We start from the raw sequence: 11,997 nt of genomic DNA, 5'->3' as shown, positions 1-11,997 counted from the left end.
AAACCAAAATTTTCCCCTGCCCAGAAATGGCCTAGTGCCGCGGTGCCACCCTATGAGGGCCGCGGCGCCCAGAAAGGCCCCCGTCCACTGATGCGGCCTAGCGTCGCGGTGCAGAAGAACAGGGCCACGACAACCCTTTGCAAACCTAAAAATCTGGGTTTTTCCAAATGTTTTCCCTGAGCCAAAACACTCCCAAATCACTACCAAGGCTTACCCAAGTCCCAAATTCAATTCAAAACCCCAAATAAACCATCTAACAACTCAAAAACATCAACAACAAGCTCAAACACACAATTAAGCCTACAATTCATAAATTGGTTCAAAATTCTCAAAACTTAAAGCAGCCCTTGCAAAGTTTAAACCAGCCTTCAGAATTCTTAAACTAAACCAGAAATAACTTTCCAATATGCATGAAATTCATAAGATGGAATTCGACCTTGAGCCACCACCAAATCCACTTTCAAGATTAACACCCTTTGATTCTCTAGCTGAATTCCACAATTACTAAGCCAAAACCAGCTTTCAATATTCAACCTAATCTCCAAAATCAAACTTGCAAGAAGCTAAAAATTCAGAGATGATGCCTTACCTCTGGACCAATCTTGGCCTAAGCTTGACTCTAGCTGCCCCAAACTTAGCTTTCAACTCCCTACTTGATCTCAAGAAACTAGTCCTTCCTCCCCTTTCCTTTTGCTTCTTAGCATTTTCCTTCACTTTCAGCAAGAGCTGAACTTATCTAATTGTAGAAAACGTGAGTAACTTTCCAGCCAGCTATAGTTATCTAAATTCCAGCCAAAAGACCCATTTACCCTTCCATTTAACCCTTATTCTAACTAGTCCTCAAGGGTAACTTAGACCTTTCCTATCCTATTACAAATATACCATTTTCTCATTTAGGGTAACTATCCTCAATGGTTACCTATGGTTACCCAAGTTACCAAAATATCACTAACCATTACTTACAATTTCCCAAACTCAAGTTATAATATTCCCAAAATACCCCTTGGCTCCTCCCGAGCTGGGTATTTAATCCCGTTATGACTTTAAGCGGAATGGCTCTCTAGGACCGTCTTGGAAATTTGCATCACAAATAAATCACAATTATATCAACAATATCACATATATTACATTTATGCCCTCAACGGGCTAAAATTACCAATTTTCCCCTAACAACCAAATGGGGCCCACATGCATATTTATTTCACCTAAACATGCATTCTAACCATATATTCATTAAATTCACATAAATTAATATAGTATAACAATTATTGCCCTCCAGGCACACTAATCAAGGCTCCAAGCCTTATTAGCAAATTTGGGTCGCTACATGTTCCCTGACAGATTCTGCTGCTGTTTCAAACACCTAATCTCCTCATCTTGCCTCTGCAATCTTAATTGTAAATCTGTAAACATTTGTTGGAAATTCTGAGGGGAAGATGAAGAACTCAAACCCTAGCTGTAATTCCCAGCCTCTGTATAATCATCACTAGTTCTCATTATCTGCCTTGGATACATACCTGCTAATTGAATCTTCAGTCAATAACTTGACCCATTAAACATGATGAGCATACCAAAAGCTTTCCCCACGGGAACAATCATACCACACTACATTGACAAACCACTACAGTGCTAAAAACATGCCCATAGCATTTGTTCATTAATTCATAACCCCTGCTCTTCCAACATACACACCATGCTTCCAACTCCAGCATGAAAATATCACATTTATATATATTCATAGAGCATGTAATCATATAATCACATTAATAGTCAAGAGCCAGGATTTATCAGAATCTCATGCTCCTTAGTACAATATGCAGGTAAAGAATTTACATTTTATTTAAGCAGTTAAGCACATAACTACATAAATAGTTACCATACCCTAAGTGAAGTTATCTTTAGTGACGAGTGTACATGCCCAGCTTGTCTACATGAACCCTTAACCTTGGCTCGCTCTGATACCAAGTTGTAACGCCCTACTACCCAGGGACCGTTAAGGTGTGCATTTTAAACAGTGCTAAACTCGTTAATCGAGTCATTTGGCCATAACCGTGTAACTAAGTATGATTAACGGCTTAGGATTAAAAAATTTGGTTAAGATACAACATTTCACTAAAACGTTTACAATATACATTGGGATCCCAAAAATATAATTTAAAGATTAATTACAACAAAAGATTTCAACCAGCCGAACTAAGCGGCAAAATAGGGTTTAACCCTAGTTCCTCTTTAAACTCTCAGTCGTGGCGGTCGAGCAGCTGTATATGTACACATCGTCACCTAAGCTCTCCAACTCAAGGATGGTCCAACTTTCTTTTGCCTTTACCTGCACCACATAGCACCCGTGAGTCGAAGCTCAACAAGAAAAATCAATACGCTCATGAACAGTAATAACATGTTAATAAATCATAATAGGCATGCCTAGCAGTAATAACCCTACTCATGCATGCTGGCAGGTATAAATAAATGATTGCGCTAATCAGATGAGTGACTATGGAGTCACAAACTTAGGCTTTGCACCCTAATTAGATTAGTGACTATGGAGTCACAAACTTGGGCTTTGCACCCTAGTTAGATGAGTGACTATGGAGTCACAAACTTGGGCTTTGTACCATAATTAGATGAGTGACTATGGAGTCACAAACTTGAGCTTTGTACCCTAATCAGATGAGCGACTATGGAATCACAAACTTGGGTTTTTCACCCTAATCAGATGAGTGAATATCACTTTATGATTTTGGTAATCATACTAAGGCTTGTAGCCCTAACCAGATGAGTGATTAAAACTTTATGATTTTGATAATCATACTGGGGCTTGTAGCCCTAATCAAATAAGTGACTAATGGGTGAGTCACGAACTTGGGCTCAACACCCATAGCCATGTGACGTTGCAGTCACCTAAGCCTTCTTGGTCGTGGCTCTAAGTAACTAGCTTTTAGACTAGACAAGCGCTTTTACTTTTCATCAAACTTAAGGTCGATCAAGCATTAATGCTCATAATGATTCATTCAATGCTTATGTTTATTAGATCTAATCTTTTCAGCTTATGTTAAACACGCTATTACCGTTCTTGACTCATAGGTCAATTCCATACGACCAGTGCTCAGTACTACTACCGAACTTGACTATTGAGTCATAGCTTCACAGTCAATACTAACACCATTGTCGATTCTGACTTTGAAGTCAGTTCCACTCACAAGTAAGCAATTCATCCAGGCATATATCATATGTCAAATATCCAAACGTAGGGCATTTAGCATGCTTCCTTAACAGTCACTAGCATAATTATGATCATGCACATTTACAGAGACTCAAACTCTGATCAATCTCATATTCAACATTCATGTGATGCCCTAATCACATGTATCTTATGCATCACATACTGGGTGTAGTTTTCTTACCTTTGGTCCAAGAACAGGTTACCAATAAACGAGCCACAAGCACGATCCTGATTCCAAGCCCCTAGAGATAACCTAGTCACAACCATAAACGGTGTTTCAATGAGTCAAGTTCCAAAACCCAAATCTCGGGACCAATCCTGCGCTCTCGGGACCTCTAATTCCACCAACCAAGGTGGTGGAATCATCCCCTAAGCCCTCGGGTCAAAACCCCAAAAAGTACCCAAAAACCCCATTATGAAGTCTGAGTAGCACTACAACGCTACCTTTGGGCGCTACAGTGCTATAGACAGACCCAACTGCCCCAACACAGAGCTCTTAGCGTTGTAGCGCTACCAACCTAGTGCTACAGCACCCAAACTAGATTTCCTGGGTTTCTGCTTTGTGTTCTTTGAGTTCTTTGAGCTTCAAAGCTCCAAATCCGACCCCAACCTATCCAAATCTCAAAATTAAAGTTCCCAAACATCCTAATCTCCCAAAACCAATAAAACCCAAGCTTCAATTCATCCAAAAACTCATCAAAACATAAAATCCAATTCAAGCTTAAAAACTTTAAAAACTTAGAATTTAATACTTGAATTACCTCCGATTATGTCGTTCCTCGCTAAATCCTCCAGCTAATAAGCTTCTAATCTTCCCTAGAATCACTATGCCTTGATTCTCGCTTGAATCTGAGTCCTAGAACTCAAGTTTCCTTCGAGAATGTGATCGGGTGACGAAAAAGGAACGGGAGGAAGAGAGAACGTATTGAACGTTCTTTTATAATTCTAACAGGTTACTTCAAGCTTAAGTAGCCTCAAGCAAATCCTAATGCTCGGGGTCCCGAAAACGCCCCCGGGGTAAAATAGTCAAAACTCCCAAAATTTCCCCATGATCTTACTTACTCCCAATTTATCATCAAATGTTTATTCTCATTCCCAGTAATGTACTAAATACCCCTTGACTCACTCTGAATCAAGTATAAATCCCGTTGTGACTTTCCCACTAGCTTACCTCCTAGGATCGTCTCGTGCTGAGTAATCCTAGCATAACCCAAAAATAATAATGAAGCACCACACACGTGCCACATATATGCCAAATATGCTCGAAATGGCCAAAATATGAAAATCACCCAATTAATCAAAAATGGGTTCACATGCGTATTTAATACACCTAACACATGCATATAATCATTTAATTGCATAATAAATCAATTATGGCCCTCCTGACCTCCTAATCAAGGCCCTAAGCCTTATTAGGAAATTTGGGTCATTACAGTGCATCTTTAACTTTGGCTGGTGATTGCATCTCGATCAGTGCTCGAATCTTTTCGAGATTGGCTTCGATTCCTCGCTAGTTTACTATGAATCCCAAAAAATTTCCTGATCCAACTCCAAAGGAACACTTAAGAGGATTAAGCTTCATATGATTTGTTCAAGATGTTGAAGCATTCTTGCAATTCCTTGATGTGTTCACTCGCTTTTCTCGACTTAACCAACATATCATCGATGTAAACCTCCATATTATTACCGATCTGATCTTTTAACATGTGGTTTACTAGTCGTTGGTAAGTCGCACCAGCATTTTTCAAACCGAAGGGCATTACTTTGTAGCAGTAAAGCCCTGTATCTGTTCGAAAGCTAGTGTGTTTTTCATCAGGTGAATGCATATTAATTTGATTATAGCTAGAGTATGCATCCATGAATAACAAAATTTCATGTCCTAATGTAGCATCGACCAGCTGGTCAATTCGTGGAAGTGGGAAACAATCCTTCAGGCAGGCTTTATTAAGGTCTGTGAAATCCACACACGTCCTCCACTTATTATTTGGTTTAGGAACTAGTACGAGATTAAAGACTCAAGATGGATAAAATGCTACCCTGAAGAATCCATTTTCCTTCAGCTTCCCGACTTCTTCCTTTAAGGCTTTAGACATGTCCTTGTCGAGCAACCTTCTTTTTTGTTGCACTGGTGGGTGGTTTTTGTCTATATTTAGGACATGGCTGATAGCCGCCGGGTCTATCCCAACCATGTCTTTATATGACCAGGAAAAGACCTCTTGGTTCCTCCTTATAATCTCCACTAGCTTTTTTTTATTGTTGTCTCTACGTATTTTACCGACTTTCACAACTCTGGTCGGATCTTTTTCTTCTATTTGGACCTCCTCAAGGTCTTCCACAGGTCCAATAGGGCTTGTGACTCATTTACCACCAGCAACCTTTTTTATGTTGTGCCCCCGATCCACCCCTTCTTGCCTTTGTGATCAAGGAATTGTAGCATTCTTTGGCCTCTCACTGATTCCCCAACATACACCAAACTCTTGCATTGGTTGGAAACTTCATGGCCAGATGTCAGACTGAAGTTACTGCTCGCAGATCTACCAGGATAGGTCTTCCAATCACAGAGTTATACGCGGACGGACAATCAACTTCTATAAAAGTAGTTATTAATTTTTTGTTTGCGGGTGCCACTCCTGCCGTGATCGGGAGTCTGATTGACCCTATTGGTGCTAGCCCCTCACCAGATAAACCGTAGATGGTCTGGTTGCATGGTTCTAAATCTTGCACTGATAGTTTCATTCTTTCCAATGAAGACTTGTATAGAATATTTACAGAACTTCCAGTATCCACCAATACCCATTTCACCATCATATTAGTGATTTGTACGTCCACAACCAAAGGATATGAGTGGGGGAATTCGACATGTTTTGCGTCTAGCTCATAGAAAGTTATCAACTCTTCCTTTGTTCGAGCTTTTTTGGGAGTTCGCTCCTCGACATTTAGCATCTCAATGTCCTGATCGTGACGTAGGGTTTTGGCATATCTCTCTCTTGCCTTACCATTGTCACTAGATATATGTGATCCCCCGCAGATGGTTAGCAAAGTACCAGTGGCCGGAGTTGGCTGCAGAGGAGGTGAGCATTGGCGTACAGGCGCTTGCCCGTTGCCTTCGTCAGCCCCTTGCTAGGTGTTTCTCCCTACTCGTACATATCTTCTCAAATGTTATTGTTGGATAAGGAACTCGATCTCATCCTTCAGCTGGTTACACTCATTGGTATCATGGCCATAGTCATTGTGGAAATGACAAAACTTGGTTGTCTCCCTCTTGGATATGTCTTTCCTGATCGAGGCTGGTCGCCAAAAGAGGACTGTGGTATGGCTGGCCTGATACACTTCAGCTCAGCTATCGACGCAGAGTCCTGTAGTTAATGAACCTTGGCTCGTATCTGTTCTGCTTAGGGCGTTTGTTATCAAACGTCGCTTGCTCAGTGTTTGCCCTTTTTCCTCCATTCTTATTATTACCTTTGCCATTGTTGCCATTGGATATTCCAGACCCACTGGAGGCTTTGGTCGACTCTTCCTTCTTGCCCTGGTCAGCCTTTGGGGACTTTCCTTCATTGGCGATAGCCTCCTCCAACTTGATGTATTTGTCTGCTCAATCCAAAAATTCTTGAGTGCTCTTGACTCCATTTTTCCATAGGCTGCTCCAGATGGGAGATTGGCGTTGCACTCCAGCTATGATGGTCATCATCTTTCCCTCATCTCCAACAGTCTTGGCTCGAGCAACTGTTCGCATAAACCTCTGTATATACTCTTTAAGAGACTCCTTCCTTCTGTCGGATATCGACCAGCTGATTGGCCTCTGTCGGATGTATCCGACCAGTATAAAACTGCCCATAGAATTCTTTTACGAACATCTCCCGTGAAACTATGCTAGCCAGTGGAAAATTGAAGTACCACTCCTAGTCAGAATCAGACAAAGTGTCAGGAAAGATCCTGCATTGAGCATCTTCAGACACCTTTTGGATGTCCATTTGTATCTCAAACTTATTCACATGAGATATCGGATCTTCTCTTCTAGTGAAGTAGGGCAGTACCAGCATTTTGAACTTGCTTGGGATTTCTGCCATAGCAATTCTGTGAATGAATGGGGTGCCCTTTCTCCGGTCATATTCTATATGGGACATTTTATTCCCGACCAACTGTTGCACAACTTGATTCAGGGCATCTATTTGAGCCTGAACAACATCTGGTATGGCAGGAGCGGTCGGAGCTGGGGGGGAGTACCCATCATGTCTTTCCCTTCGGTCATTAAGTATGTCCCTTAGATCCTCATCCCTACGTTTCTGCTCACTGGCACCTAGTCGGTCAAAGAAGTTGGGTTGTTTAGGCTGCCTCCCACCGTTCTGGCTTGTTGGTCGGTTGTCCATCGGAGGAGGATTTCGCTGCCCGTTCCTTTCCTCCTACTGTCGACCATTGTTTCTCCTATCATAATTGGAGTCCACTTCATTATAATCATGACCGTCTCTGAATTGCGACCTGTGAGTGTGCAACCTGCTGTGCGCACTGTTCACCTCTCTTCTCCCTGGTTCGTCCCTGTAAACAGGTGGAGGCCTTTGCTGATCATTGGGTCCCTAGACATTACTCTGTCGTAGGGGATCCCGGACTGTAGAGCCTAAGTCCATCTGTCTCCTGCTTCCTGAGGACGTTGTCCCCTACCAGGAGGGTTCTGTTCACCAACCGCTTGACGTCTAGGGCTTCTGGGATGTTGCTCGTCCCTATTATATCTGTGTTGCTGCGTATTATCTTGACCAGCACGATGGGGTGGTTGTTGGTCATTATTTCTATTAGGATTTTGGGTCTGCATTTCTTGCTGAGCAGTTGGGTGTTATTCCGGACGCTGTGGACTCCTTGGGTATGGTAGATTTTGAGGACACTAGGGGTGATCTAATTGTGGATTTTGAGGAGGGTGAGGGTTTGGTGGCAGATCTGGCTGGGAGGTTGGTGCAGGTGGAACATGTGGTTGTCCTCGAGCCAACTAAATGGCTGCCTCTAAAGTCGTTGTAGTGTCTCTCTGCCGATGATCCATGTCCGCCTGTCGTTCGTTCAACTCTCGGCGTTGTCGGTCGATCTCCATCTGCTGCATCACCATAGTTTTAGCCACATTCCCTTGGTTAGCTTTTAGAGTGGCTAACTCGTCTTGCAACACTGCAAAAGTTGTTCGCAAGGTTTCAGCGTCCATCTCCTCCTCTTCCCATTCCACCTGTGGCTCGTCCTCTGCTACACATGGTGGAGGAGATTGATTTGGCACATTTTCAGATATCTGTCCAGCTTGACCCGCTCTCCTGGAGTTCTTCGCCATTGTTGTTTTGAAGTTCTTGAGTTCAACTCTCAATGGAAACACCAAAATGTTGAACCTCGATTTAGTCAACGACACGGAGTCACAAAAAATGATAAGAGTTATAAAATCGAATGCAAGAACAACTAAAACAACACAGTGATTTTATAGTGGTTTGGCCCCAGAGATTGGTAATAACATACGTCCACTTAGTGTTTTATTGATATAGACTACAAAACATGCGATCAGCGAACTAGGGTTCACTAAGTTTCATAAGCTCCGAAGTTGAATACAAAGAATCATGTATAAAAGCACTTGTTCTATCTGAATACAAAATATTGCATATCAAATAAATGAGTCATATTTATAGGCTCAATGATGCACATATGGGCCTATGGGCCGCCCTTAACTTTTGCTACAAGCTTAACAAAATAGTAATAGAAATAATAATATTTATATATAAAAGTAATCAAATATCTTGGGAATATCTAACTCATAACTGTACCTGAGTACTGGCCTCGGTTCTACAAACAGATCTGGTCGCGTATGTCAGCATATTCCTTGTGCCTATCAAGCAACTCAATTTCCTCTTGATACTCTGGTTGTCGGTCGATGAGGTCTTCTTCAATAACCAGTCACGTGCAATTCATGTGCCTCATAAACATATTACGTCATCATGCAAATATTTTAAGAAAACAGTGAAATTACTCAAATTGCGTATACAATGACCAATGTTGTTCAACAAAGTAGCTTCAAACTACCCGGCCGCATGATCACGAACAGACCTAAACCATAACAGTGATAATCTCATCCATAAACTGTTAGCTATATAAACAAATAAATATATATATATTTATATAAATCTAGTCATTAGTAATATATATTAATATCTATCAATAATATGATAGCCTTAATAGGCACCAGTCATTAATAAAAGAGAAACTAAGAGAAATAATATCTCCAACACTATCAATCAGTCTTTAATGGCATGAGATCTACCCAACTGTACGTACGCGAACTGTATCTGTCCAGCTAGAGATCCCAATTTTAATTATTACTTAATTCATAAGAAATGTTAAATAGCACCTCAGTGGTGATATATTAATAAGATATTAGTCATTGCTTGTAGTTTTATTTACTCACATTTAATCAATTTTAGCAAGGTTTTGATTTGAGATCCAATATATATGGTTTACCTTAATAATAAAAAATAACAGCTATATATTATCAAATTAACATCACACAATAATATATGCAATGCATGAACTGGTCTCTGATCTTGTTCGATTTATACATAGAAATACAAAATAAATTTTTGCATATAAAAAGTAAAATTTAGTACCTAACAACATATACTAAAATCTTTGCCAAAAAAATTACACTAAAATATGAATTCGAACATAATTAAATTAAATTAGGAAAAAAATTATATAATTTAATCACTATTGTACTTGTCAAATATTATATTTCGTGACACTGTATAATAAAAACCTGAGATCCCCACGGGCCAGAATGTATATATTTAGTTATATTATTATTAGTGGGATATAGATAGGGTTCCATATGTAAATATGTATACGATACTTGACACATGGATTCTTAGAATATTATAAATAGTCTTAGAAACTCAAAATTAGCTAGGTAGATAAAGTAATATAAGAACTATAACATTTCTTAATTTCCTAATATATATATCTCTTCTATATAATAAGTGTGTAGTTAAAGAATTTTTTTTATTTTAACCGTTTTTTATATTTTTAATGTTAACTTTAACAGAATATTATTATATTTAACGGTAGTTTGTAAACACTTAGATAAAATAAAATAAAATAAATAATTAAAAAAATTACAATATGATATTTTTGAGATATTTTACAATAATTATTTTAAAATAATAAATAATTAAATAAATTAAAATATGATAATTTTGAGATATTTTACAATGATGATTATTTAAAAATAATAAAATCATACGTTTTATAATTTAAATAAAATTTAATTAAGCTTAAACTCATTTATTAGTATAATATCATATTAAACATATAATATAATCTACTGTGAATTAGCAACAAATTAATTTTTTTTTTTTAAAACTAGCAAGAAACTTAAATTTAAAATCCACATATAATATTTAATATTACATTAAACATTTAATATATAATTTGTTACTCCCAAATTAAAAAATTAGAACAAACATAAACTTAAACAAAAATTAACAAATTATTTAATTAAAATAGGATACTTATTTCAAAATTTATGACATTAATATAAATTTAATAAAAATAATTAATAAATTCTATAAATAAAATTAAGCAAACGTGTATATTGCACGTTGCATGTATCTAGTATATATATATATATCCCTTTTATAAAAAAGTATGTAGATAATAAAAATTCTTTGTTTTAAGGGTTTTTTATTTTTTTTCGTTAACTTTAACGAAATATTTTTATATTTGATAGAATATTTTTATATTTAACCGTAGATTGTAAACATGACTTAAACTTAAATAAATAAATAATTAAATAAATTAAAATAAGATATTTTTTAAATATTGTATAATGATAATTATTTAAAAATAATAAAATTATACATTTTTTAACTTAAATAAAATTTAATTTAACTTAAACTTAATATTGTATTAAACATATAATATATAATATTTTGTTGTCACTGTCAAATTCAAAAACTAGAACAAACATAAACTTAAACAAAAATTAATTAATTAAAATATGATATTTTAAAGATATTTTATGATAATTTAAATAATTAAATCATATTTATTTAAAAATAATAAAGAGACATACATATCATTTTTTTATCTTATAAATTTGTGTGATAATTTATTTTTCAAGTGATTGAAGCTCTTTTTCTTCATCAAATTCACCAAAGTACATTATAGTTGATGCATATATATTACTGTCTACACTATAATTTTTTCTATTATTAATTTATTTTATAATATTATTATATTTTATATTGAAATTCTGTTTTTAATAATTACCAAGTGCGGAATGGTAATTAACTGTTTACACAGATTACAGTTCTGTCGGCACAGAAACCAAACTTGTCACGACAGAAACTGAACACAATAAAAAGACAGAGCAAACCAATAAAGAACACAACGAATTTTTACAAGGTTCAGAAACCCTTTCGGATAACCTACTCCTTGGGGCCACGCCCAGAGAATAAAACCAATTAATAAAGAATCACAAGTACAAAAACATTGACTTAAACAAAACAAGACTCCCTCTTGAGATTTGCCGCAACTTGTTGTACTTCTCTTCACTAATCTGATCTTGATTGAAACGCTCAACCACTTGAACTCCCTTCAATGGTTAGAGAGTGCTTGCATCCTCCCGACGCAAGGCTTGTAAAAATCTTCTCCCGAAGATTACAAACATTGTGTTCAAATTACAATATGTATTCACTCACAAACATGGTATAAACTCCCCACTAAAAACTAAACACACATATTACTACAAGATCATGTGAATGCTTATG

This window comes from Humulus lupulus, chromosome 2 (genome assembly GCF_963169125.1).
Source record: "Humulus lupulus chromosome 2, drHumLupu1.1, whole genome shotgun sequence".
NCBI classification, from domain to species: domain Eukaryota; kingdom Viridiplantae; phylum Streptophyta; class Magnoliopsida; order Rosales; family Cannabaceae; genus Humulus; species Humulus lupulus.
This window is presented reverse-complemented; position numbering follows the sequence as displayed.